Here is a 27,773-nt window from a genome sequence, read left to right on the forward strand (position 1 = left end):
AGCTCATTTCCAACAGCAGATGGAAAGAAATTACTCTAAAGACACACATGTGGGAGGGCATATATACAACATCATATGACACCATGCAAAAGGTTTATATAATTACATAATACCATCAAGATTATCAGGACTCACAGGTAGTAAGTTAGCAACACTGTCAATTCTCTGAATCATTAAAAAAATTGATAAAAGGGCAAGAAATGGCAAGTGGGGGGGGGGGGGAGTGCCTTCACTTTTAAGATCCCTTCCATGAGTCCCTGTTGCATACTGAAATAGTTGGCAGGTAAAATTTGAGGGCTTAAATTGTTGGAGCTCTTGACAGTTCTGCCTGTGTCTATATGGTCAAAATTAGAGGGAAACATGAAATTCAACAACCTGTGCCAAGTGTATTATTAAAGTAAAAAACTTCTCACTTGAATATACATAGAAGTTCAAATTGGTAAATTGAAATACTTGATAAGGGCACCTGGGTGGCTCAGCCAGTTAAGCATCCAACTCTTGATATTGGCTCAGGTCAGGATCTCTCCGTCTTCCGATCAAGTCCAGCCCCTGTCAAGTTCTAACGCTGCGTTTAGAGCCTGCTTAGGATTCTCTCTCTCTCAAAATAAATAAACAAACGTTAAAACAAAATACTCGACAGGGGCGCCTGGGTGGCTCAGTCGGTTAAGCGTCCGACTTCGGCTCAGGTCATGATCTCACAGTCCGTGAGTTCCAGCCCCGCGTCGGGCTCTGTGCTGACAGCTCAGAGCCTGGAGCCCGTTTCAGATTCTGTGTCTCCCTCTCTCTCTACCCCTCCCCTGTTCATGCTCTGTCTCTCTCTGTCTCAAAGATAAATAAACGTTAATTTAAAAAAAATTAAAAAAAAAAATACTCGACATACAAATTAAAATGGCAATTCTTGGGGCACCTGGGTAGCTCAGATGGTTTAGTGTCCCACTTTGGCTCAGGTCATGATCTGGCCATCGGAATCTGAGCTCCACGTGGGGCTCTAGGCTGACAGCTCAGAGCCTGGAGCCTGCTTCAGATTTTGCGCCTCCCTCTCTCTCTGCCCCTCCGCTACTCACACTCTGTCTCTCTCTCTCTCTCCCTCAAAAGTAAATCAACATTAAAAAAAAATTTAATGGCAATTCTTTATAAGATAATATACTCAAAGATTACTGTTAAGCTCTCATTGAGTTAAAATGATTCTAATAGGGGCGCCTGGGTGGCTCAGTCAGTTAAGCATCCGGCTTTGTCTCAGGTCATGATCTCGCGGTTGGTGAGTTCAAGCCCCGCATCAGGCTCTGTGCTGACAGCTCAGAGCCTGGAGCTTGCTTCAGATTCTGTGTCTCCTCCTCTCTCTGCCCCTCCCCTGCTCATGCTCTGTCTCTATCTCTCAAGAATAATAAATAAACTTTAAATTTTTTTAGAAAAATAAAAAATAAAAAAATAAAATGATTCTAATAGAGTTTTTTAATTTATATCAGCATTAAGTAATAGCTGAATAGCAATCACAACTCAACCTTGACATAGTACTATATATATTCATAAATTACCCAAAGTATGCATTTCTATTTCACTTGTGGGTCACAGGCTTAAATTTAACCAATTCAAAATAACCCTATGCTTTCTTTTTTTTACTTATTTATTTTAAGAGAGATGGAGAGAGCACTAGCGGGAGAGGGGCACAGAGAAAGAGAATCCCAAGCAGACTCTGCACCAGCAGCCCAGAGTCTGACGTGGGGCTCGAACCCACAAAACTATGAGATCACGACCCTAGTGGAAACCAAGAGTCCAACGTTCAACCAAATGAGCCACCCGGGCACCCCAAAATAACTCTATGTTTTAATGCTGTTAAATCACTGAGAATTATTCAAAACTTTTATAATTTTTTATGACTTAATGCAGATATTATCAAAATAGAATATAAAAGTTTTCTGTATGAATATTAATGTAGAAAGTATCTCAACCTCTATGTTGTATCCAGTCCACAATTCAGACGTATAGAGAGCCTACCAAAAGTCGGTTTAGATAAGGACACTTTTTATATTTTAATTTTTTTTTTAATGTGTATTTATTTTTTAGAGATAGACAGATTGTGAGCAGGAGAGGGGCAGAGAGGGAGACACAGAATCCGAAGCAGGCTCCAGTGTCTGAGCTGTCAGCACAGAGCCCGACACGGGGCTCAAACTCACCAACTATGAGATCATGACCTGAGCCAAAGTTGGACGCCCAACTGACTGAGCCACCCAGGCACCCCTGGATAAGGACACTTTTTGTAGACAATGGAAGGTGCAAGAAACAGGCAGTCTGCATTTATAAATCAAAATTAACTTCAACTTCAAGAGTATACATTATACGCTATTTTATCTTAGTATTTCCAACTACTTCCAAAAAGAAACAGGTGTTCCTGTCCCTATTAATAGATAGTATTATTAGATAATAGAATTTTACAGAAACATTGAATATAGAATAGAATTAGATATTAATAGAGCTGCTGCTTCTACTGCTTCTTCCAATCTTATTTACCAATATAAAGTCATTGTTCCTATCTATTCCATCAGATAATCTTGCCTTTTCCTACCCACTCTGCCAAGATTACTTTAACCCTACCCAAGGCTCCACTCCACATAGCTCAGAAACAATTTTAATTTCTACAGAGATTTCCCCGAGAGTTGAGAATGATAGAAGAGGGCCTAGATTAATTTGGTGGCAGTGACCCAAAGAATCCTCAGCCATGAAAGGGAGAGAGTCATAAACAATCACAGTTTAATCCATATGGATTTATTCTGGAGATAATTAAGAGATAACTGCAATATGAGAACTGGTCTTAAGAAGTGCAATAACAAAATAATAAATAATAAAATAAACATGATGCCAGAATGGCTCTGGAATTTTCATATATAGGGGACTTTTAGGGATAGCATATTTACTTAGGGCAACTTTGAAGGATACTGATAAAAATTAGGGGGTAGGGTATATTAAAGTGTCTCCAAGTCATTCATTGAATTGTACTGGCCACACACTATATTGGGATTTTGCTTTTCTTTAAAGTCCAAAGAGCTACCCAGTTTATTTTCAAATACTTCAAGGTGAATACAATCCCATTTAACAAAAATAATTAACAAAAATAAGTACAAACAGACTTTCATCATAGTCAGATTCTCTCATTAAACTTTCCTAAAACCAACATGTGAAGTAGCATCAGTGAGGCAGCTAATTCTAAATAAGATCAGCACTCAAAATAAAATATCAAAGTTCTCCTTTCTAACGCCTCCAGTTTCTAAATACTGTTCATTGCTATAGCTTCTTTAATCTTTCTCACTGTGTATTCATTTTTTGGCCGCAGAGTAAATCAAAATACTAATTTAACCCAGTGTGTACAACAGATTATTTGTTATACTGCATTTTACTGAACATACGATAAATCCACTCATAAAAAGGACATAATGACAGACTTTCAACAAACTTAAATAAAAAGCAAAAATTAACAAATATATTTGGAATCTGGCTTTTCGCCAACTAAATGCTATTTTAAATATTATGAATCAATTACCTTCTAATAATTCTGGATTCTCTACATAAATAAGGCCCAAACCTGATAAATTCAGAGGCCTCTTTTAAATGTTTTTAAGTTTCATCATTGGGAGTGCTTGAGAAAAAAGCAAAGATGTCATTAGAAAAAAGCTCTTAAAATTATTGCTTAGCTCACAAAATAAGGTGATTCCATTCTCAAGCAATAGAGGAAAAAATAAGTTCTTTAGAAGTAGAGATGAATCTGAATCTGAATTTGCCATGTGACCAATCACAAATTTGATAAGGCTCTTGGAAAAATACACTGGCAGCACTTGGGCTGGACAGCTTCTTAGATAACAGGGAAACAGATTGTGGCCTAACCGTATGCTCCTCTTGATTTCAGAACAAAATTCGGCGGCCATGGCCACTGATACACCAAAGTTATAAAATCAGATCACCAATATTAAATTGGATTTGGACATTCAGAAAACAATATATGCAAGCCTTATCACTCACATCACAAATTATAGACCTATGTCTTATTTAGATACATTTTTTAATGTTTATTCATTTATTTTTGAGCACAGAGACAAAGTACGTGCACCAGCAGGGGAGGGCCAGAGAGAGAGAGGGAGACACAGAATCTGAAGCAGGCTCCAGGCTCTGAGCTGTCAACACAGAGCCCGACGCGGGGCTCAAACCCATGAACCATGAGATCGTGACCTGAGCCTAACCAACTGAGCCACCCAGGTGCCCCTAGACCATATATTTTAAATTACAATCTATGGGTACACATATCAAAGTACCTGCAGAGAATTCAAGAATCCTGTGACTTTTAGGCAACACTTCTGACGGACTTAACTGTGAAGCTTTCTTAGCAAAAGTAGGCAGTAACCACTATAAGCACACCATGTCCCATATTATTATGAATTTGTTTAAAATTAAGAGCATAAAAACTGAATAATGGGATAGAAGGCTAGCTCTGTAATTTCCAAAAATGTTAAATTCAAGCTGCACACGAGAAAACATCACACTGGTGAACTTTAAGTGTAGGGCACAAACCTGACAAAAGAGAATAACAGGAAAAAATATATAGGTCATACCTCAAGAAATACCACAACCATTTTTTTCAGAGGAGACAGGAGTCATTTAAAATCATTTGTTAATTTAGATATTAGCTTAGAAGTGTTTCATAAGGAAAAAAAGGGATAAGATGAAAGCACTTTTAAATATGCAAAGAAGAAAATTTGTGTATTATTTTGCTAATATCATATAAATTGTTATGTTATTTCATATTTTATTTTGAGGATAAGCCTACTTTAAAAAAATAGGTTTGTTCAACGTATCTTCTACTTGACCACCACAATTATGATTTAAGTGCTTAACAAACATTAAGGAAATGCTGACCCTTAGACCACCAAGAAAGAGAAGAAAGAGATGCATAAAGCAAGCAGAGACCTACCTAAAAGATGGGTCTATTAGCTTAGATTAGCTTAGTCTATTTATAGTAGCTTAGTCTATTTGCTGACAGCCAGAATTTCCAAGCATTAAACTTAAACTTATGGAAGCCTAAGTAGTTTTCCCAATCCATCATCGGCCATCATCTATTTACTAGTAAGGGCTGCACATATCAATGGGACACTTAGGACCTAAATCCTTTTAACAAACACCAGTTAAAGAAAACTCCATCAAGTTCCTTCCATATATGGAACTTTCCCCCCATACTTCAAATTACTAAGATATGGAGCATTTTTAAGGTAAAAGACTTTGAAAACAGTCAGGAAGAATATATATGACAAGCATAGATGGAACCGCATGGCCAAAGGGAAAGCACGAGTTATTACTGAACAGTTCTTCTTGGTTGAAAAATACAAGTAATAAGGAGAATAAAGGTGGAAAGGTAGACTGGGGACTTACCGATGAGATATTTGCTATAAAACACTGGTATAAATGTTGGGAGAATTTTGGCAAGGCCTAAAAATTAAAAACATTATTTCTAAGCCTGAATTCAATTATATAAGGGAAGAAAGTGCAGAAGAGAGAGAAATCAGAAGGTTAGCACGCTGAGCTTGGGTCTGTCGGTGAGTTCACTTTTAACAGTGGCAAAGATACACCCTACTTTGGCTTCCCCAGAGATATGAATAACTCCTGTTCTTTACTTTAATTATAAGTTTCTTGTAGAAAGCACTCTGAATTTGTACCTTGATGCCAAGCAATCAGATGTTCAGTTGTATCCACTTTTTTATCTGTCATTTATTGAGTGCTGACTGCCAGCACCGCTATGTACTCTACGTGGATTATAACACCCCAAGAAACTATTTTACAAAGCCAAAAACTGTACAGCTGGCAAAGAACTTACGATGTTTCCAACTTACAGAAAAGGGAAATGAAGAGTACATCAAGTTTCCATGAAAAGTAAGGGGGACTATAATAATCTGCTTGATTAAAAGCATAAGCAAACTGAATTTTTTGCCAGGATTGAGAATACAGAAAACAGTAGTGAGTAACAGCATGTATAGTATATCCTCAAGAGGAGCATAAATCTCTCTATAATAAAATCCAAGACACAAGACATAACCATTTCTTGCAATTTTCCCTAAAAACAGCAAGAACAAAATAGCAGCTGTGAAATCACCCGGACTACTAAAAAAAGGCTCAGCATCTCTTAAAACACACACAGACACGCACACACACACACACACACACACACACACACCCCTATCTCCTAATCAGCAGTACATGCCAAAAACGACAAGTCCCCACAGACTAGACATTTCTGGTAGGGCACAGTTAGGGGAACAACAGGATGACAGTGGCTATCATGTGGCCAGAAACGAATCCGTCAGCAATTTGCTGCACGTGAGATCACTTTCTCTCCAGAGAACGCCGGTTCCTGGGGGACGAGGAACCCGGTCGGGCAGGCCCCCCGCCCGGAACAATCGCCGGGTGGTGCAGCTCGAAGGGCGAGCCTACATCCAGCCTCCCCACAGGTAGAAGCAGCCCAGCAAGCAGGAGGAAATATTTCCAAGTCGACAGATGCAGGAACTGAAAAAGGAGGTCACGATGCTGAGAGAATAGATTTAACCCTTTGGTTCCCTGGGAACCGCGAAGACCACGGGGAGCGAGCGCGGCAGAGCCCCCCGGGGTCGGGGGATTCTTTGAACGAAGCGGGTGTCTCCGGCGGGAAGGTCTCCCAGTCCTCGCAGGGCTCCCTCCAGCCCTCAGATCGTGCCAGACTTCTCCAGACAGCCCAGCCACCCCGTCACGAAGAAACTGCTCTGCGGCTGCACCCAACACCTTCACCACCCGGAACCCGCAATCCTCCTCCATTTGGTTTCCTTCCAAGGCTCCTGCCCGCGGACAGTGATTGGCAGACCTCGTCAAAAACGGACCCCAAGCCCAACTTTGCAACGCTCCCTCCGCGCAGCCCCCGCCTCCTTCTCCTCAGGCCGGCCGCGTCTGGGCTCCAGCCCCTCAGCCTCTGGCGCGCGGAGGCCCCGGAGCCCGCGCCCCCGGCCCGGGGCCTGCGGGGGGCTGCAGACAAAGAGGCTGCGGCGCCGCCGCGGCCGCCCGGACCGTCCCCTCGGGGACGGCTCCGCGCCCCCCAACCCCGCTCTCGCGCCGCCGCCGCCTCGCCTCACCGGTGGCCCGGGGGCCCGGGCTCCCGAGCCCGCCGCTGCAGCCGCCCGACGAACAATAGCAGGAGAAGGCGCCGGCGCCGAGACTCGGGCCCTCTGCGGCTCGCGGGCCCGCCGGCTGCTGGCGGACTGACTGACTGACTAACCCACCGGCGGAGGGAGGGAGCGAGCGAGCGAGTGAACGAGCAGGCGGCCCCGGCGCGCGCCCTCCCGCCTTCCCTCCGTGAGGCGAGGCCGCCCGGCCCGCAGCCAGCCAGCCCGCGCGCGCCCCTCCCCCTCTGTTCGCCACAACATTGTAGTAAATTTCTATTGGTCGGCAACTGAGGGAGGGAGGGGGCCGGGCCCGCGGGCCGTCAGCCCATTGGCTGAGGCCAAGTTCTTGGCTCCTCTAGTTTCCCCCCTCCTCAAGGCCGGTAAGGGCAGGGGAGGGGAAGAAAAAGAGGGGGGGAAAGGCAAGGAGCTGGCCGCGTGTGCGCAAGCGCAAATCGAACTCGCTCTGGAGTCCCGGTGTTCCTGGCTCCTGCAGCACCCACGTGGGGAATGAGGTAGGTAGTGAACGGGACCGAGGTGAGGCCCTTTCCGCCCGGAGGAGGTCCAGGTAAGAGTCCGAGATTTGAAAGCCTCAAGGAAAAGCCGAGGCTGCCGTCAGGCTGCAGCAGCTGACTGCCTACTAACGCACCTCATGACCTTGGGTAAGTCACTCAGCTTTTCTGGGGCTCAGTTTACCCATCTACTAATTCGATGATCTCTAGGCGCCATTCCAAACCTGACATTCGTGCACCTCTCCTGACAGCTGTGTAAGGCCTGAAACGGACGCCGAATGTTGTGGCCATGCCAAGATTTCACCTGTCTTTTGCATTTAAGAGTCTCCTAACTCCACCCTGGCACCCTCAAAATCATAAAAACCTAGCTTCCGAGATCTGGGCTCCAGCTGAACTTAGGGTTGCTCTGACAATTGCCTGATGTGCCTTTATTTCCCTTCGGAAGTTTCAGAGGCCGCTTGACCCTTCACACTCCCTGCCAGGCTGGTCTCTGAACAGGCTGGGACCCCACAGAGTAGAATGAAGGCTCATGTTTTAAGCACAGTCCCTAGATGGTAAGATAGGTTTTGGTATTCCCATTTTAGAGATGAAGAAACTGATGTAGAGAGGCTTAGACCTGCCAGGATAAGAAGCTGGGCAATCTGACATCAGAACCTTCCTATGCCAGCTTCACTGTCTCCTGGTATCTGATCACAGGCCCCTCCCATCCCAGCTCAGCCTCTAGAAACAGACACCTGCTGGGTTCAATTCTCAGCCTCCAGCCCTCCCTCATTGTTTGGACTTCTATGTGTCAGTTTCTAACCCCATAAAAGGGGATAATCATAGTTCCTACCTCATAAGAGTTATTATAAGAATTAAATCAGTTAAAATATGTAAAGGGCTTAGAATAATGCCCAGCTCATTGTAAGATCTACATAAGCGTTAATTATTGCTGCTATTTGGAGACCAAAATATGGACTGAGAGGTGTAGAGCGGGCTGACATAATACTATGTTTGTTAAGCTCTCAATTGTTGTCAACACTGAGCTGAGCACATTACATGAATTATCTGTCTTAAACATCCTAAGTGAACCACTTGAGGACTACCTGACTACCCTATCTAAACCAGCCTCCACCCACACACCCTTGCCCTGATTTTTAAAAAGAGTTTCTTTTTAAGTAATCTCTACACCCAACATGGGGTTCAAACTCACAACCCCAAGATCAAGAGTCACATGCTCCACCAACGGAGCCAGCCAGGCGCCCCCCGCTTTTTTTTTAAGATTTTATTTTTCACCTTGCCCTGCTTTAATTTGCTTCATAGCCTTTACTTCTTCCTGACTTTCTATATATTTAATTATTTATTGCTCCTCTCAATAAATGGTTGCAGTTTAGATCCACTAAACGGCAAGCTCCAAGAGGACAGGGATTTTGTCCCTCTTATTCATCTCCCAGAACAGTGCATACTCAATAAATATTTGATGAACAAGTGAACAGATTATCCCCATTTTATATATAAGGAAGCTGAAGCTTAGTAAGGTCAAGTGAATTGGCCAAGTTCATTCTGTGGACAAGAGGTGAAGCACCTATTTTTGAATATTCTGGTCCCCTGCCTCGGGTTCTCAGGTTAAGCCATACTTTTGATTCAAGGAGCTCTAGCCCTACCATGTCTGTGCCTCAGAGGCTTCCTTCATATGGACCTGGAAATCTGGTACCTGAAGATCAATCACCAGATGGCTCGCCATGACCACTATGTTATCCAGCAAATTCAGATTCATCAAAACCAATATTCTCTATGCCATGAAGTGCTAGCCAATGATACATCATATTTAAGGAAGCTTGTTTGGGTGAATGGAGTGTGTAGTATTTAGTAATCGTCACCCTGAAAAAAAAAAAAGTAGGAGTTTCAGGCTAGGAAAAAACAGCTACACTAAGGCAGGTGTAAACCACTCTTATATTCAGAGTGCTGTGCAAAACCCCAAAAAAACTGTTGGCACAGGCTTTAGAATATCAAAGACCAGGAGCGCCTGAGTGGCTCAGTGGGTTAATTTCAGCTCAGGTCACAATCTCACAGTTCATGAATTCAAGCCCCACATGGCTGAGCCTGCTTGGGATTCTCTGTCTCCCTCTCTCTCTGCCCTTTCCCTTCTTCCGTCTCCCTCCCCCACCCACACCCCCCCACCTCCCCTACCCCAAAAAGAGTATCAGAGACCTGAATTCCAGTCTTCCTTTTTAATTCTCAGCCTGGACATGAAAGGACTTTGTAAAGTACTATGCATGCATGACTGGTTTTGTTATTAATTAGGTTATACACCATCACCTATTAGGCAAAGTGCTCAATCCCTGAGTGTAGCTGGGCCCCCCACATAGTAGGTAGTGGGGGGCTAAGTAATGCCCAATCTGAAGGCAGAGAAACTACCCATACCCATATGCCCATCTGCCCTCTAAAAAGACTCCTCCACAAACCAGACATCTAGTTCTAGTTCACCCTGCAGAGGCAACCCCTGGGTTCCAAGGGTAAAGGTCCCAAGCACCATCCCTGAGTTTAATTTTCTAGGCAGAAACTCAGCTCCCTCCCTGCCCGCTCCATGCTCACATCTGGATGGCGGCTGTGCCATGCTCCAAGCCCCAGGTTGGGGTCTCCAGGGGCCATCTCTATCCCGCCTGCCAGCTGAGCCCGCCACTGCCTCCTCCACCACCCCTCCTGTTCCTTCCTAGGGAATACAGGCCCTGCTAGCTGCCTGTCAGCCCCTGGAACAGTCAAGGGCACTAAGAAAAAAGAGAAAAAAGACGGCATGAAAGGGTCTTAATCCTTTCCCACTGCAAACTGGGCTCAAACACCAGCTGCACGGGAAAGGGTGAAATTAGATGGTGAAATTAGGTGGTGACCAGCGGGGAAGGCCAGGGAGGGTTATATGGGGCCTCCGATGACCTGGAAGAGATGAGATTGGGAGAGAGTGGGGGTAGCGTGGGGGAACAGTTGGAGTCCGAACCATTCCCAAATCTGGGACGTGGGCGGATTAGGGACACAGCTGGCCTTACGCCCCAGTGATAGGGCTCATGGAAAATATGTGTCTGTTGTGGGGGGTGGCTTAAGATGAAGAGGGCTTTTTGAAAAGCTGGGCCCACCAGGAAAGTGTTCTCATCAGTCACTATTGAATAAAAACCAATCCTTGTAACAAAAGTACATGAAGAATAGTTGTCTTTCCATTCTGCCCATGGTCATAACATTGCAGTTATTTAGACCTTTTAAATACAAATGGTAAACAAGCTATGATAAGGCAGGAAAATTACTATTCATACAATGGTATGACTTTGTAGGCAATTATTTTTAGTAGTAGTATTTGAATTGGTCGTAGAAAATATAGTTAAATAAGGGGCACCTGGCTGGCTCAGTCAGTGGAGTGTGAGACTCTCAATCTTAGGGTTGTGAGTTCGAGTCCCATGGTGGATGTAGAGATTTGGTAAAAATAAAATCTTCAAAAAAAAAAAAAAAAGGAAAAAAATATAGTTCAATAAAAAGAAAAAATTAAATCATCATAAACCATCAATCAGAAATAACCACCATCGGGATGCCTGGGTGGCCCAGCTGGTTAAGCATCTGAATCTTGATTTCAGTTCAGGTCAGGATCTCACAGTTTGTGGATTTGAGCCCTACCGCAGGCTCTACACTGAAGCCTGGAGACTGCTCGGGATTCTCTCCTCTCTCTCTGCACCTACCTCCACTTCTGCGCACACACACTCTCTCTTAAATATAAATAAATAAACATTAAAAAAAAAAAAGAAGAAGGGCACCTGGGTGGCTCAGTTGGTTAACATCTGACTTCAGCTCAGATCATGATCTCACGTCTGTGAGTTTGAGCCCTGTGTCGGGCTCCGTGCTGGCAGCTCGGAGCCTGGAGCCTGCTTTGGGTTCTGTGTCTCCCTCTCTCTCTGCCCCTCCCCCATTAGCATACTCGTGAGCACACACTCTCTCGCTCTCTCAAAAATAAACATTTAAAAAATTTTTTTTACTTAAAAAAAAAAAGAAAGAACACCATCAATATTTTGGTGGGGGACTTCCCTTCTAGTACCTTTTGTTATACATATACTTTTTTATGTGTATTAAATTAAATCATATGAAATTGCTGATTTTATAAGTTAAAAATGATCAAATAGCAGCCATAGCGTATAGTTCAACCTAATGTGGTTTTTTGTGGGGTTGTTTTTTTTTTTTTGTTTTTTTTTTGGTTTTTTGTTTGTTTGTTTTAGATCATACTGTTTTGGAACTGACTTTTTCACCTCATAATATACTGTATTGTGACATTTAACAGTGCTCTCAAGTGGATATACCATAATTTAGTTAAATCTAAATGTTGGGCATTTAGGTTATTTCCCATTTTAATCTTTTATACTCAATAAACATCCTTTTATCTAACCATACTCATGACTATTTTTTTTTAGGATACATTGACTGCAACATTTTTTTTTTTTTTTTTAACTGTAGCACACAGGTCTGCCTGTTCTGGTCATTTTTTGAGATAAAGGCAAAGGAAATCAGCATATGCAGTAATTTTATACAATATCTTATCTTTTGTATTTGAGCAGGCTTTGACCTCTTTGACACAACCACTTTGCTTACAATAATTGCATTAAGCTCAGTCCTAACACAATAAGAACAAAAAATGTGATTGAAATACCTACATTGGAGTTGGCAAGTTATGTCCTTTTTGCTGTGGAGACACTCCAAGACACGAGCAGAAGGAAAGAAAGTTGAAAAGGTAAAAGAGGACTCAGTAGACGGCAGCTAAGATACTCCTCTAGGCCTCTAGATTCACAGAATCTTAGAACTGGATAGGCCCTTAGAGACCATCAAGCCCAAGCTGCTAACTTTTAAACAGATTGGGAAATGGGTACAGAAACTGGGAAGCACTTGTCCAAGGTCACACAGCAAAGAGTGGCAGAGCCCAAACTTGAATGCAAGGCTTCTGACCCTGGATTCTGTGGTTCCCTGCCTTCTTCTGAGCCCGCCTACTTTTCCCTTCCAAAGCTGCAATCCAGGCTCAATTCTACAGCCATAAAAACCTAGGAATGTCTAAGCTGGAAGGGCCCTTAGAGATCATTTATTTTTTTATTAAAAATAAATTTTTTTAAATGTTTATTTATTTTTGAGAGAGAGAGAGATGGAGCGAGCCAGGGAGGGTCAGAGAGAGAGGGAGACACAGAATCTGAAGCAGGCTCCAGGCTCTGAAATGTCAGCACAGAGCCCAATGCAGGGCTGGAACCCAGGAACCGTGAGATCACGACCTGAGCTGAAGTTGGACGCTTAACCAACTGAGCCACCCAGGCGCCCCTAGAAATCATTTATTAATAGAACTAATGATAACAGCATTTATTAGGTATTTACCATGCGCCAGGCACATAGTAAGTACTTTATATGCATTTATTGCATTAAGACTCACCGCAATCCTACAAAGTAATATTACCCTCAATTGCAGTTGAAAAAAACTACAGCCTAGAAATGTGAGGTGATTTTCACAACCTCACACAGCTTAAACTAGGCCCATCTGATGCCACTGTCCTCTGCTGTGCGCTGCTTTCATATCACTCTCAGAAGAGCAGTTTGGAAATGATATGAACGAGCAATACCAACATCTGTCCCAGGACTCCAAGAAAAGGCTGTTGTGACTACTTCTGACTACAGCCCTGGGACATTCAAGGAGGGACTCAAGGATCTGGCCTCCAGTGACCCTCCCCAAACCCCTTCTCTTGCCAGCTAGAATGAGTCTAATGGCCCTGATCCAGCAAAGCCTCCAGCTCACTCAAGTTTAACCCACTAATTCTCTCTCCCCGGGACCAGGTCTCTTCTAGGTCTAGAGGGTTTCCCAAGAAACATGGGGAAAGACTCCGTGCCACCAGCTAGCCTGGCCCCTTCTAAACCTGTTAAAGTCAGCCTGGTGCAACCCTCACCTAGGAGAGGGCAAAGGAGGAGTTACAGGGAAGCAGGCAGGACTGAGCACCCCCTTCGTGTAGTCACTGGGGATCACGGAATAAATGAAATGGGTCCCCTGACAATAAGAACAATCGTCATTATCATCATCCCATAAATGGGTGATGGTAAGAAGTTAGAAGGCAGGCAGACCTGCGTTCAAAGCAAAGTTCCACCACTGAGATGCTACATGAGTCTAAGCAAGTCACTTCTGCCCTCTTCCTCATCTATAATATGGGGGAAACGTGTGCCAAACGCTGTGTACTAAGTACTTTTTATTGCAATATGTCACTGAACTGTCACAACAGTTCCTTGAAGAAAGCATGACTGTAATTCCCATTTTACAGGTGAGAAAGCAAAAAACTTACCCATGATCACCCAGCTAATAAGTGTCCAAGTTGAGATTCAGATCCACCTCTGCCTGGCTTTACTGCTAGTACGCTTCTTACAGTTTACAGATTGCCTGCATTTCCACAGTGGTCATTGTAGTAATGCCAGCAAAGATATACGGCTCACTCACCAGGTGCCTATGTACCTTACCCGCATTCTCTTAGTTGAGAATTTCCAGCTTTGGAAACTGAAGTCAGAGCGATGAGGCACTTTGCCCAATGTCATGTAGTTAGGGAGGGCTATAGTTGGGAAGCCAAGTTTGTCTGACTCCAGAACCCTATCCTTTGCCCACCATACTATCCTGCCTCTCTTTCCAGTGAGGCCAGGTAGATGTCTTTATCTCTGACAGATGAGAAAGCTGAGGCCTAGCAAGAGGTAGTGACGTGCCTGTAGTGACCCAACAATCAAGCAGCTAAGCAGGGACTTGAACGCAGGCTCCGGAGTGTTAAACCCAGGATTATTTCCTCCACCCATAATACTGTATCCTGACCATCAGAAAATGCCCCTGTCCACTGGATATTTAGAAAGCTTATACCCAGCTTCCCCAGGGGCAACAGGGAACCCCTGCTATACCAGGCCAGGCATAGAGAGCTAAGGGTGTGGAGGAGAAACTTTCAGGATACTACCTGCCGAAGACAGCGGTTGAGCTGGTAGCCCAGATGCCCCTAGCTTTGGACACCTCAGTCTTGGTCTGCCTAAGGGATGGACCCACAGCTGGGAAGGGGGGAGTTACAGAGGAAGCTGCCTGAGGCCTGGGCTTCCCTGACTGGCATAGCTTTCTGCTGTGATTTCTGCTGAAAAACAAAAAGCTCAATCCTCTGGGCCTATGTGCTAATTACCAATAATGACATAATAACCATTGTGGGCCCAACAGCCAAACAGCCCCAACTAGAAATTCTGCATAGCTCAGGCTCCGGAACAAAAGATTTGGGTACTCCAAATGAAACTGATGCCCTGGCAGAAAATGTCAGAAGCAAAGGGCTTTAGGGTTGACCCAGACAAAGTATTATCTGGCCAATGGAGAGGATGATGGCCACTGAATACAATTATTTACTGGGAATTATTTATCTGCACAGCATGGTGCCAGACCCAGAGAGAAGAGGCTTCATGTTTTCATTAATTCACTCCACAAATATTTATTTAGCACCTACTATGAGCCAAACACTTTTCTAGGTACACGGGAATAACACTGAACAAGACAGACAAAAATCACTGTCATCACTGAGCTTACCATTCCAATGCAGGGGACGGGGGGTGGGGGTGGGGGACAAACAATAAACAAATATTCCATAAAATATAGTATGTCAAAGGATGATAAGTGCTATGGAGAGAAAAAAGTAGGCCTGGAGGGAAGATAGAGAATGTTCGTGTTGTGGTAGGAAAGGGTGTTACCATTTTAAATATGATAGGAAGGTCCTTTCTAAGAAGGTGACATTTAAACCTTCTTAAAGGGGCAAAAAAAATTAAAGGGGCACCTGGGTGGCTCAGTCGGTTGAGCGCCAACTTCAGCTCAGATCATGATCTCACAGTTCGTTGAGGTCAAGCCCCACATCCAGCTTGCTGCTGACAGCATGGAGCCCACTTCGGATCCTCTCTTCCCTCTCTCTTTGCCCCTCTCCCACTCATGCTTTCTCAAAAATAAATAAACATTTAAAAAGATAAAAATAAACAAAAAAATTAAGGACATGAGAGAGCAAGTCATGAAAGTATTTGGAGGTAGAGAGTTCCAGACTGAGTGAATAGCAAGTGCAAAGGCCCTGGGGTGGAAGTGTGCCTGGTATATTCAAGGACTTGCCTGAGATCATAGATCCAGTCATTAACAGGGCTGGGAGAAGAAAGGAACCATACACAGACTAATCACCCACTGTGTACCTGAACTCTCTTAAGCCTTAGGAAACTCTGGAGGTAAAGATCACCATCTCACAGATGAGGGAGTGAGACCCAAAGAAGAGAAGTAACTGATCCACATCCCACAGCTAGAATAGGCAGGTCTGTTTGGCCCCAGCCTGTTGGCGCCTCCCTGCTTCTCTTCTCTATGTCTTGCCCATGCAAATCCTAAGTATTTGTTGAGTTAATTAAAGAATGAACAAATTAATATCTCAAGTCATGCCCTTCCAATGAACTGCTTGCTGACTGGCCTTCTTGTCTCTACTAATCATAGAATAACAACAACAATAATTCCAATGTGCTAGCTGTGGACTGAGTATTTTACCTGAATTACCTAATTCAGCCCCCCTTAGGTAATCTTAAGAGAAGGTGCTAATATTTTTCTCATTTTATTAGTAAGAAAACTAAAGCTCAGTGAGGTAGAACTCACTAGAGGTCCCAAAGCTGGTAAGCGGTGAAGCTGGGATTTAAACCGAGGTCTGTCTGCTCCCAAATCCCTTCTTTTAATCCTATAATATTAGTAGAAACCTCTGACATCAATCCATCCCCTTCCTTTTATAAACCAGAAAACGGAGGCTCAGCAAGGGCAGGTGAAGAGCTAGGGAGGGGGGCAGCCCTCCAGCCCCCCCTCCGCCCCCCACCCCACCCCCCGTCTGGCCTCCCTCCTACTCCACCACATGGGGGGCTGTGGACCAGGTTTTCTTTCCTGTGCCTGCCTGTTTCCCTGCCTCTGCAGAAATCTTGTCCTAGCTCCTTGAGGACGGTTGCAGGGAGCTTACACTCCACCTCTGCCCCCTCAGCCTTGGCCTGGGTAATGCAGGACCCTTCCTACTCTGCCTTCCCAAAGTGCTTGCAGTGGCATTAACCAGTGGCGGCTGCAGAAAGGAAACTGTCCCCGTGCGGCTCCTGGAAGAGAGACAGTGCAGGCTTGGCGCCAAGAGGGCAGAGGTGGGCTGGGGGCAGGGGCCAAAACCAGGCCGAGGGTGAGGCTAGAGTGTTCCAGCCAACCCGAAGAGGGGGGAACGGGGGAGGAGGGTAAAAGATCCTGAGCCTCTGGCTTTGAAACCAATTTACTGGGTGTCATTTGTTCAACCAGAAACTGTATCAAATACTTCAAGTCCCTAGACTGGGAAGAAACAGGACAGAAGAAGGTTCTGGACAGCATTTATAACAGCATTAATACTTCGTACTGACCACTGAAGCCTCATAGTGCTCAGGACTGAACTGAGTGCTTTATCTACATTGTTGTTAATCCTCACAGTAAAATCAGCCCCGTTTTACAGCAGAGGAAACTGAGGCTCAGAAAGGTGAAGTGACAGCCAAGGTCACCTCATCACACTCATTCATAGGGTAGTGCCACAAGGGCCCAGAGACCTGGGTTCCTGCTGTGTGACCCTGCACCATCTACCACCCTCTCTGATTTGAGGCTCTTGCATGTATACCAAAAAGGACTTGCTCAGAAGCCTTTATTATAAAATGCAGGAGGCTCAGGGATCCAGTTCTGCCCAGACTAGGGGGCCTCCCACAGATACAGGACATCACACTTACTCTCCTTCCCATCACCCCAAAAAAAAGGGCCTGGGGATCATCTTCCAGGGGGAAAAAATAAAGCCACAGATTTTCAAAATATCTGTCCCTGTTTCAAGGCTACTGCTGGCTTTGGCCTCCAGCCAGGAAGGGGCCCCTGAGATGGGGAGTTGGGGGGAGCCCAGGCCTCAAGACTGAGAGTCCTTGGGCCTGGGGCCAAGGGGGGCGAGGGGCAGGAGGGGGCGAGCTCGGCAGTGGGCCAGGACCCCTCAAGAGATTTGGGCTTGTTTCTTAATCCTTTCCTCCCTTTGTTGGCCACAGCCAGCTGCCAGGAAAGTGGGGGGGTGGGGTGGGGGGGTGGGGAGGGAAGCAAGTGGGCAGGACCAAGGAGATTGAGGAATCCAAATAACGATGGCTGAACTGGAGCTCCTTTTCATGGGTGCCCAGTACAGGGAGACACTGTGCAAGGCCATTGGTGAGGATTATCTCATTGAAACCACTGCCCCTCCACGTGAGGAGGGCCTGCTGTCCCTTTTACTGAGGTGAAAACTGAGGTCCAGAGAGGGCAGGTGACTGAAGGTCGGCCATACAGCTCATAAGTGGCAGAGCTGGCAGGGAACCCAGGTTGTTGACTCCCATGAGAGGCAGCCACTGGGATTGACTGGGGTGGGGGTGAGGTGGGGGAATAGGGGGAGCAGGGTGGAAAGGGCCCTAGCAGTCTCAGGAGAGCCGGCAGTTACGAGGGTGATCGCCTCCAAAGTGACTGTCCCCTAAAGCCCTGTATGATCTGGGCCCTGCTCCCCTGCCCAGCCTCAACTCCTGTCACAGCATCGCCTCTCCCTTTCTGTTCCGGCCATACCAAACTACGGTACAAACGTGCCCTGAGCACATTACGTGGCTTTAAGCCCTCACACATGATGTTCCCTATGCTTACAAAATTGTTCTCTCCACTGCCCGCCTAGAGAGCTCTTGCTTACCCTTCAAATCCCAGCTCAACTACCCAATGCCTGGAAGGAGTTAACCACCCACTCACCTGAGCTCACGCAGAAGTGCTTCAAGCACCCAGAGTGGCAGGAACCCCACCTGAGTCATCTTTGTGCCCCTAAGAACCCTGCACACAGTCAGTGCTCAGTAAGTGTTTGTTGTCTCTAAGTGCGTTTTATCACTGAATCTTTGAGGCAGGCAAAACAGGTTTTCTTGTCCTCTCTCTCAAGGCTCAGAAAAGGAGGGCAAGAGAGAGGGAGTGACTTCCAGAGGTCACGCAGACATTCAGCGACGTGACACTGGTAGAGCCGGAAGCCAGGCCTTCTCTGCACCACACAGGTCCCTGCCTGGCCCCCACCCCAAAGAGCTCCCTCATCCCTGCCAGACCAGCCAGGGTCACCACAAGGGGCCCCAAGGCAGGAGTGGGGGACATGGGCCCTGGTGGCCAGAGGTCTTGCCCGAGTGTCCAGCTAAGACATAACTGCTGCCTGCAGGAACCGACGCAGAGGGTGACAAAAAGCAGACAAGTGGCTTTATCCCCCAACCCCTCTCAGACTTGTCTTCCTGGGTATGTCCCTTAGCCAGAGACCCCAGCAGGCCCCATCCGCCCCACAGACCCCACCTCCTTCCTCTCCTGCCTGCCCACTGCAGTCCATTATCACATCCTGCTGGCTCGGCCTCCTAAACAGACGTGCTCCCCATCCCATAGCTCAGTCCCAGGCCCCATTTCAGCGCCCCTCATCTGGAGAGTTGCCCCTGCCTCTCCTCTCCCACTAGTCCTCCGAATCAAGCGACCCTCCCCAAATATGAGCCTGATCATGTTCTTCCCCGGCTTCATATCTGATGGCTCCCCACTGCCTCTGGGACAAATCCCCCTAACTCTCCTGAGCCTGTCCATCTAGCTGCATTCCCACAAGGGCAGGTCATGACTCTGTACCTTGGCAAAACAGTTCCTTCCACTAGGAATGCCCTTTCTCCCGGTCTTTGCCTGAAAAGATATTCACGGTTCATATTTCGGTGCATCAGTCAAAGGTGGAGTTGGTAGTTCTGTGTCTTTCTCCCCAGCTAGACTCTGAGCTAGGACAGGGCGAGGAGGCAGAGACCACACAGATTGATCTCTGTGCCCCATGCCCGGCACAGGGCCTGGCACAAAGTGCGGAAGAATGAAAGCAGATGGGTAGGAAAGAGAGGTGTGTCCTTACTTCCAAGAGGCCTCTTCCCTCCCTTCACCCACTGGTGTCTTTCAGAACCTGTCAGACTAGGTTGCTACCTGCCTGTCCCCAGCAGGCCCCTCCCAGACCTCATCTCCACTATCCCAAGAGGGATATCTTTGTAATCCTAAAATAACACCCAAAGCTATAACTATAATAATAATTACATTGCTCAGCATGTACCTCATTGCATTATTTAATCCTCACAAGGACTCTAGGAGGTACACAGGTTCTTTTATTATCCCCATTTTATAGATAAGGAAACTGAGATTCCAAGAGGTTAAATGTCTTGCTCAAGGTCACACTGGTAAGCAATAGATGTGGAATGCAAAGCCAGATCTGTTTGACTCTCAACCACTATGCTATCTGGCCTTCTCCTGCTTTCTGGTGTCTCCTCTCTTCAAAACTCTTACAGCACCGGCCTGGGTGGGGTACACTGTGTGTGCATGTGCTTGTGTGTTCAGCAAACAGTCCTATAGCCCTCACCAGCCCTGTGCTGAGCACTGGAGATAGAGAAGAATCAGGCATAGTCCCTGCCCCCTTAAGAATTTGGGTCTTGGGTTGAGCAGACTTGGGTCTGAGCTCCAGGTTTACCCCTAAATAGCTATGTGAGTCTGGGTAACTCACTTGATTTACTCAGTACCAGGTCCCACATCTGCAAAGCAGGGACCATAATGCCTGGATTGCCAGGAGGACCAGATGAGATAATGCATCTGAAATAGCATATAACAACCCACCTAGCATATGAGAAACATCTGAAGGCAATAATACATATGATGACTAGAGACTCCCAGGATCCCAAGGCCAAGATGGGATGTAATTCTCCAGGGCCCTCCCTTGGAGCCTCCTCAGACCGACCCAAAAGTAATAGTGATAATAATGCCTGATCCACCCATTCGCTCATTAAATAATTCTTCCAGGGAAGTGTTCTTTATTAACCCTCTTTTGTAGGTGAGGCAACCAAGGCCCAGAGAAGGTAGGTTACTGAATCAAGTCACACAGCAAAAGAATGGGACCTACTTTCACAGTGGGTAGAGCCCAGCCCTTAGCCCAGGCCCTGGCCAGACTGCTTGAGAGTCTGGGGCTCCTGACTCCTAGATTCTAGTCCCGGCTGGGTGGGAAGTTAAAATAGTAGAATGGAGGTAAATAAAGGTATACTTTACTTAGCCCCCTCCCAGAAAGAGCTCAGGACTGGGTGGAAACCAATAATTACCAAACAGGGCCCTGTACTGGGCACTTCTCACCGGCTCCTTCCCACACCCATGTGGGGGAAGTGTTATGATATGCATGTTGCAGACGAGGTCTCCAAGACAAAGAAGTCAATGGCTTGTCCACTGTCACACAGCAAGGTTAGTGGCAGTACTGGGGGGCAGAGTCCCTCCTCACCCCTCCCTCCTTCAGCCCCAGACCTTCCCAGCTGCCCCTGTCTTCTGATGACACCTAGAGGTTCTGTCCCTCTCTCCCCAGTTCTAAGCAGAGGCCCTGCGAAGGCCCTCTCTCTGCTGATTGAAGGCCCCACCCTCAATTCAGAGGACCCAGAGCTCACTTAACCGAGCCCTGGCCCTGAAGGAACTCACAGTCTAGTGAGCAAAGACAACACATTTCACTGAGCCCCTTTGATGTTGGTCACTTTATATCCATTAGCCATTTAACCCAATACAAAGCACATTGATGGGGCAGAGTGACAGTGATTGAATAAATATGCTCATTCGTTCAGAAATATTCACTGAGTACATACTACATACCATTATACCCTGGATGCTGGAGATATAACAGTGAATAGATAAACAAAAATCCCTGCTCTCAGGGGTCTTACATAAAGAAAAGAACAAACATACTGTGTCAGGTAGACACTGAGATTCCCATTTTACAGACATGAAACTGACATGCAAAGAGCCACCCAGCTACCGGGTGCAGAATGAGGATTCTATTCCTGACCAGTCTGGCCCCTAAGACCTTTGCATTGTGTTACGTGTCTCAAAAATCAGCCGGTGTGTTAAGCATCTGGAGAGAAGTCAGCTGGTTGTGGTAGGACCCAAACTTCACAGAATGCCCTCCCTCAGTTCCTCCACCCCTACTGCTGGGCTCCCTTTACACCTCCCAGTGGCCTCTGAGCTACAGGACATGCATTAGAATCAAGCCCCAGAGGCAGTCATTTAGCCAAACCAGTACTCACCCAGCAGCAGCCGGTCGGGGTCATACAGCCCGTCAGGGAGAAGTCGTGGAGCCATCACCGCAGGGGCACATGGAAGCAAAGGACAGAAATGAGACACAGGCACAACCACCCAATAAGCTCTTTGGGGCCCCTCTTCATCCTGAGCAGGGGGAGATCCTGCCTCTGCCTCTGTATCTGCCTCTGGGGTTCTGCTAGGGCAGGTACCCTGTTAGTCAGCAATCTGATAATCTGATATTGCACCCAGAGCTCCTCCTAGGACCCAGCCCACTGGAGGCAGCAAGATCCCTCTAGACAAATATTAACTCAGCACCTAGGTGTTGGGGATACAGGATGAAAACAGACATGGCCGCTGCCCTCATGGAGCCTATGGTGCAGTGAGAAGGAGATCATGTAATTTACGAATGGATTACAACTGTGTGAGTGCTTCAAGGAGGAAATTTAAGAACCCAGGCCGGGGGGCACCTGGGTGGCTCAGTCAGTTAAGCATCTGATTTCAGGTCATGATCTCACGGTTTGTGAGTTCAAGCCCCACACCAGGCTCTCTGGATCCTCTGTCTCCCTTTCTCTCCCTCTCTCTCTCTACCCCTTCCCCACTTGCTCTGTCTCCCTCACAGTAAATAAATAAACTTAAAAAAGAACCGCGGGTTCAAACCCTGGCCCTCACTCACTAACTTTGTGACATGAGGGTTCAGCTTCTCTGTGCCTCAATTTTTTCTCTGTAAAATGGGGATTGCATTAGTGCCCACCTCCAGGGCAATTGTAAGGATTAAATGACTTAATATATAAAAAACACTTTGCACAATGCTTGGCACACAGTACACTGTTCATAACTGTTAGCTACTGTCATTACAGGGAGCTGGAGGCATGGGTTTTGGAGGGACCTAGTGTGGGCCAGACCACCACCTACCTGACAACATACAGATTAAAAGAGACAATAGAGGTGAAGCTCTGGGCCCAGTGCCTGGCACATGGTAACCAGACGATAAATGGTGGTGGTATTCTTAGGGCTGTTCTCTAGCACATCCCCAGGGTACAGCATCTCAGCAGAGGCTGTCAGAAGTGCCCTCTCCCCACAAACGCAACCCAGAACTGCAACTCTGGACTGAAAAATAACCAGCATTCTCACCTGATGCTACAAATACCTCATCTCCCTTGACCTTCACAATGACCCAGGAAGTGGACCAAGGCAAAATTATTCCTATTCCCATTTTACAGATGAGGACAATGAAGGGAAGGTACTCCTCTCTCTTGGGTGTGTCACTTCATATCTCCAAACCTAAGTAAGTGGTCAAGCCAGGATCCCAACAGGCATCTGCCTGGATTTTGTTCTCCAGGTCTCCCCTTGTGTTTCCCCCCCAGTGCACAGCCCCACACAAGACTTGGAACCTCTCCTGCATCAGTCCCTTCATCTGAAATACTTACAAATAGCCCAGGATCCAAGCTGTTCCTGACCCCAACTCTTCTTCCACAGGATCAGCCGCTGCTACTCTGACCCTGCCTCTAACCTTTTACCCCAACACCAACTCCAGCCACAAACCCATGGGCCAAGGAATGTCTGCACGCAACTACTAAAATCCATGTTTTACAGATGGAGAAACGGAAGTCCAAAGGTGGGCCACATATCCAAGGTAGCCTTTCGGTGCCCAGCTCTTATACCTTGGCAGTAGTCGGGTGCGGCTGGCCCTCTGAGGAAACCTTGGGTAGGGTCCTGACCTGCAGGTTGCACCCTCCGCTCTTCTCCCCCCCACACTGGGCCTGGTGGGCACCTGCACACCCTGGCCCCCAGTTCCCCAGCCTAAATATCCCAGAGCTCTGAGCACACCCAGAAAGAGTCAGGTTCCAGAGGTAAAGTCTAGGCATCATGTGAGCCTTGGTACCTTCCAGGTGGTGGCCTCCCTTTTCAGTTGAGTCTGGGCTTTGGAGTCAGACAAACCTAGATTTAAATCCCAGGCCAGCCACTTCCCAGCTGTGTGACTCTGGTTAAGTAGATTCACCTCCTTAAACTCCTAAGAAATAGGAATAATACCTATTCCCTCATGGGGTTGTAAGGATATTAGCTAATGCTGCATATTAAAGGCTTAGCACAGAGCGCTGTGGATAGTAAATGTGGCTCTAATTATGATTAGAGAACACAGGCCAAGAACAGGACATGAAGGGCCATCACACTCTACCTTGCCCTTGCCCCATTCTTTCGCCTCCCCCTCCTGTGGGGTGGACTAAGCCCCAAAGCATGTCCTGGAGGCTATAATAATGGGTGCTGCAAGATGCTTTGAGGCTCTAAGCTCATCTCCCCTTCTCATTTCACACAAAGAGAAACTGAGACCCAGGGAGAAAAAATGGGCCCACAGACTATATAGGAATAGAATCCTGCCCCCTCTAATAAACATCAGAATCCCAGGACCCAAGAAAAATCTGAAAGCCCCACCCTCACCAGGGAACAATCATAAAGACCCATTCTGCAAGCCCCCAACAAATCTCAGGCCACCATGACCTTTGTGGCGAGCCCTTTGTGGGTATCCTGTTTAGCTCTGTGGCTAGCAGACCCATATGTGGTGCTCAGGAAGGGCTTAGGGACAAACCCACGCAGTTCCTCTTCGGTTCCACAGAGAAATTCTGCTCAGGCTCCCCCTCCAGAGGTGTCTCCTTGCATCTCCCTTCCTCACTCCCACCCTGGCCTCTGTCTCACCCTGCAGCCGGGGTCCCATCAGCTGGGTGCAACCCCAGCCAGCAGAGCTCTCGGCCTCCAGAGGCCTGTACAGCGTCAGCATCTTCCCAGCCAGACTGGGATGTTCCTGCCCAGCACAGCCAGCCAGGCTCCTCCTGGCCAGGGTCCACTCTGCAGAGGGGGTGCTGGCCCTGGCCTGCCAGGGGCCCCACCCCCACTGGCCTAGCAGGTGGGGCAGCCTGGGAGCCCTGGGAGCTTCTCTTGGCACCTGCAACCTACAAGAGGGAGGCCAGCCTAGTCTCGGCAGCGCAAGGATGGGCTGATCAAGAGACAGATGGGTGTGGTGCCTCTTCACCCCACAAGCAGGTGCTCCACCTGCACCGCACATTGCTGGGCCTGGGCAGGCCCTGCCTCCTAATACACAGAGGAAACCTCAGGACCTCCCCACTCCACTCTTAAAACACCCCACTGGCCGACTCCCAGACCAGCTATCGTTCTGGTCACTGCACACTTATTACCTCAGTTGATTCTGCTGCTAATGCCTGTAAGGTCTGGATTATTGGAGAAGGAAGAACCTGGGACTCAGAGAAGTGAAGTGATTCATGCAAAGTCACACAGCAACGTGGCAGGGCCAAGATTTAAACGCAGTTCTGCTGCATGCAAAGCCTACAGGGCACCAGATGTCACCTTTCCTTCCACCTCTCTGCTCCCTAAAGCTTCTGGATCCCCGTCTTCCCAAACCTTCCACCTCTCTCTGCAAAGTCTCTCCCTCCACAGTGCTAGTCAGAATTAATCATTTCCCACCTCATGGCTGCTCTAGCACCTTGTTTACACAACAGCAGCAGGGTACAGGAGTTATTTCTGAGGTGTCTGCCTCACTGGCACTCAGAAGGGCCTTGAAGGCAGGGGGTGAACCCAGTACATGCTCCTCACACCTGAGAGTCTGTCACCCCAAACTCCACCCTCTCCCTACCCCCATGCAAAAGTCCTCTGACCTCCTCCTGTTGATCCCCTCCCCACCCCTAGCCTCCTGCCCAAGCCTGTAACTGGGGTGAAGGTAGGGAGCTTGCTAAAACCTCAGGGGCTCTGTGCCAGTGCTCTGGCCCCTCCCTCTCCCCTTCAGTAGCTGAAGGTGTGACCCAGACCTGACACCAGCCGGTTCTCACAGGGACTCCCAGCTGCCCTCAGCACCAAACCCGGCCAGACATTCCCCAAACCTTCTCCTTCTGGAGAAAAAGGCTCTAGAAGCAGAGAAAGGGCTGCCTTCAGCCCTAGTCCGGGAACTTGAGGGGTCACATTCAGCCACTCCCACGTCAGGGGACACTGTGGGCCTTGAAATAAGCCCCCCCCCCCCCCCAACCCTACCGGAATAGTCCTACCCTTCCCCCCTTCTGGGGCAAGCTAGGGCTGAGGTCGGTCTGGACAAGTCCCCGCCTCCAATTTGCCAGAGGGGAGAACTCTTGTTTTACCCCCAAAGAAGTGGGGTCTGCCGGAAAGTATAGGTTAGGACGAGAAAACTCCCGGGGAAAGACTGAGAACAGGGACAGGAACACAGACAGAGGAGAGATGAGGGACACAATGAATCGGGGGATGAGAGCAAGCAGGAATCTGAGAGCGATAGAGAGACTGGGGAGACCAGAGACAGAGGAAAGTCCCCGAGACCAAGCCTGGAAAGGAGCGTGTGGGCCGGGGCGGTGACGGGAGGGCCACCCTGGTAGGCAGAGCTGGCGCCCCAGCTCTCGGGTCCCTCAGTCCGGAAACCCGAAGTCAGTTACGTAAGGGGCCGGGCGCGGGGTTCCAGGCCCTGGGGGCCCCCTCCCGCTGCGCGCCGCCCGCCCTCCCGCTCCGGCCAGCGCTGCGGCGGGCCCGGCAGGAGCATGCGGGCCGGACAGGGCGGGGCTGGGGGGGGCACCTGGGGCCTCAGCAGTCTGCAGACACCCGCCCGCACGGACCTAAGCCGGGACCCCCGCGCCAGAGAGGCCGGCACTGCCTGGGACCGCCAGCGGCAAGCGTCCACCCCCGGACCCCCCTCTCCTCTCGCCCGCGCCCCTCCCCGCACCCTGAACTTGGAGACTTCCAGACCCCTGTGGACCCCCAGTTCGGACCTTGTAAGCCAGGACTCCTAGAGACCCTCTCCCCTGACCCTTAGACCCTAGTCTCGCCCCTACCGGGGCGTCTCGGGCCCTTGGGAGTGGGTTCATCTGTCCGTCACCCCGTCCCTCCCGGGGACCCAGGATCGTCCCCAGACGGTCCAGGCTCACCTGGGCCGGACGGGGCGGGGACCTGGCCGGGCCAGGCCGGGCCGCGTTCTCGCTCTCCGCCGCTCTCGCCCTTTAAGAGGTTCCTGCCACTTTGCCCCGCCGGGGGCCTCCACCTGCACTGACAGGGCAACTCTGGAGTGAGGCCCCGCCCCCGACCCGGGAGACCTTCTGATTGGCTCAAGCAACTGCCAATCGGCGGGGCGGCGGAGAGGACGGTGCCGAGAAGTAGGAGCGTCGTCGCAACCGGGAAAGGGCTGGGGCTGCAGGTGCGGTCTGACCCGGACGCCGAGCTCTTGAGCGGCCCCGGGTTGATCCGAAGGCTCAGGGGAGGACTGAGTAGGGAGCTCCTGGATTGGGTGGTGTGGTGTCTGATGTCATACGGCAGAAGTATGATGCAATTTGTCACGTGATGCTGCTCCTAACCTAAGGGCTGGAAGGGTGGTAGGAAGGGAGTTGGTGGTAGGAAGCCTAGGGAAGTGACCCTGGGGAGTCTCACCTGGATCACCTGTCTCACCATTTAGCCCTGTGTAATCTTGAGCAAGTCACTTCTCTGAATCTGAGTTTCCTCAACTATAAATCTTACAATACTTTTCTGAGCATTGGCGGTATACGTTAAGTGCCAAGCACACGTTTGGCACAGAATAGGTGCCATATATATATGGGGTTTCCTGTTCCTTTCATCCTTTCATCTTTCCACTCTTGTCAGAGACTTTCGCCCTCCTTATGGTCCATCCCATCAGCACTGGGAGGGGCTTACGTGGTCACTGGTCCACGTCCCCTGTCCCCTCGCTACCTCATTTTTGGGCAAATGGGCAAAACTGAGGCCCACTGAGGCTAAGTGGCTTCCTGGGAGTTAAGTAGTCCTCGTATTAGATGAGCGCTGGAAGCAAACTGCCTTGTCTCAATCCACAGCGCTGCCCTTACTTTGGGCAAGCTACTAACCCTCTCCACGCCAGTTTCCTCCTCTGTAAAATAAAAGTATTTTCCTCAAGGGTTGTTGTGAGAATTAAATGAAATGATCCATGTAAAGTATTGCCAGTCTCATAAGCAT

The 27,773-nt window shown here is 48.1% G+C and overlaps 1 protein-coding gene across 13 annotated transcripts in view; it reads right to left on the reverse strand.

Annotated features, from left to right (window-relative positions):
• EPB41 (erythrocyte membrane protein band 4.1) overlaps positions 1 to 26,990 on the reverse strand; it is a 200,706-nt gene extending 173,716 nt beyond the window's left edge. For 3 of the 13 annotated variants that reach the window (XM_060623428.3, XM_078452145.2, XM_060623424.3), the window contains exon 1: positions 7,137 to 7,359. The gene's annotated coding sequence lies outside the window, so the exon portion shown is untranslated. Of the gene's footprint in view, positions 1 to 7,136; positions 7,365 to 21,796; positions 21,860 to 26,722 lie in introns of those variants that run through there. The other 10 variants (XM_060623422.3, XM_078452146.2, XM_060623423.3 and 7 more) reach the window with 8 other exon arrangements.
• Between the last annotated feature and the right edge of the window lie 783 nt (positions 26,991 to 27,773).

Source organism: Panthera onca, chromosome C1, assembly GCF_046562875.1.
Source record: "Panthera onca isolate mPanOnc1 chromosome C1, mPanOnc1 haplotype 2, whole genome shotgun sequence".
In the NCBI taxonomy this organism is placed as follows: Eukaryota; Metazoa; Chordata; class Mammalia; order Carnivora; family Felidae; genus Panthera; species Panthera onca.